Raw genomic sequence first — 1,442 nt, 5'->3', positions numbered from 1 at the left:
GAGAGAGGGAAGGAGAGGAGAGGAGAGAAGAGAAGGAAGGAAGAAAGGGAGGGAGGAAGGGAAGAGAGGGAGGAAGGAAAGAAGGAAGGAAGGAAAGAAGGAAGGAAGGAAAGAAGGAAGGAAATTGTAGGCCAATATCCTTGATGAACATAGATATAAAATTTCTCAAGAGAATACTAGCAAATCAAATCAAACAGCACTTCAAAACAGAAAAAAATCATGTGGCCATCTTAATAGGTTTAGAACATATATTCCTAAAATTCAATGTCTCTTCATAAGGAACAAATTAGGTATAGATGGATCACACTTCAACATAATGAAGGCAATATATGAAAATATATTGGAAGGCATTTCCTCCAAGATCTGGACCAAGACAAGGATGACCATGCTCATTGCTCTTATTCAATAAACTGAATTCTAGTCAGAGCAATTAGGTAACAGAAAGAATTAAAAGATACATAAAAGCAAAGAGGAATAAAATTATCTCATTTTTGAAGATGATGACTCTGCATATAAAAAATCTAAAGACTATCAGAACTGATAAGCAAATTCAATAATGCAGTAATATGCACAACCATTACAGAAAAATCAGGAGCATTTTTATACTCCAGTAACAAATTTCCTGTGAAAGAAATCCATTCACAACAGCTGCCAAAATACTACCTAGGAACAAATTTAACCAAGGAAGTAAAGACCTGTACAATGAAAATTGCAAAACATTGATTAAAGAAATTAAAGAGGACTCCAAAAAATGTAATGTCATCATGTATTCATGATTTAAAAATTAGTAATTGTTAGAGTGTTAATGTCAACACTACCCAATGATCTACAGATTCAATGCAATCCCATTAAAATACTAGTGACACTGTTCACATAACTAGAAGAAAATTCTAAAATTCATATGAATATTAAAATGACCCCAAGTAGTTAAAACAATCTTGAACAAGAAAATAAAACTAGAGGCATCTTACAACCTGATTTAATGACATATTACAGAGTTATAGTAACCAAAACAGCATAGCATTATAACAATAGATACTTATCCCAATGAAACAGAATAGAGAAATAAAGCCAGGTATCTTTAGCCAAGGTATTCTTAAGATAGGCACCAAAACATATATTGGAAAAAGGACAGCCTTTTATGGTGCAGGGAAAATTGACTATCCATATGTAGAATATTGAAACTGACCCTTAACTCTAACTCAGTAAAGATTCACTCAAAATGGATCAAAGAAGTAAATGTAAGGCATGAAACAACTAGAAGAATACACTTTAGCACATTAGTTTAGGCAATGATTTTTTTTGAAGTGTAATACTAAAAAGCAAGAAAACAGACAAATTGGATTACTTCAAACAAAAAAAGCTCTACACAGTCAAGGGAAAAATCAGCAGAGTGAAGAGACAACCTACAGAATGGGAGAAAAATTTTCCAACTGTTTATA

Source organism: Castor canadensis, chromosome 2 (assembly GCF_047511655.1).
Source record: "Castor canadensis chromosome 2, mCasCan1.hap1v2, whole genome shotgun sequence".
NCBI classification, from domain to species: domain Eukaryota; kingdom Metazoa; phylum Chordata; class Mammalia; order Rodentia; family Castoridae; genus Castor; species Castor canadensis.
Note: the sequence above shows the minus strand (reverse complement) of the source record.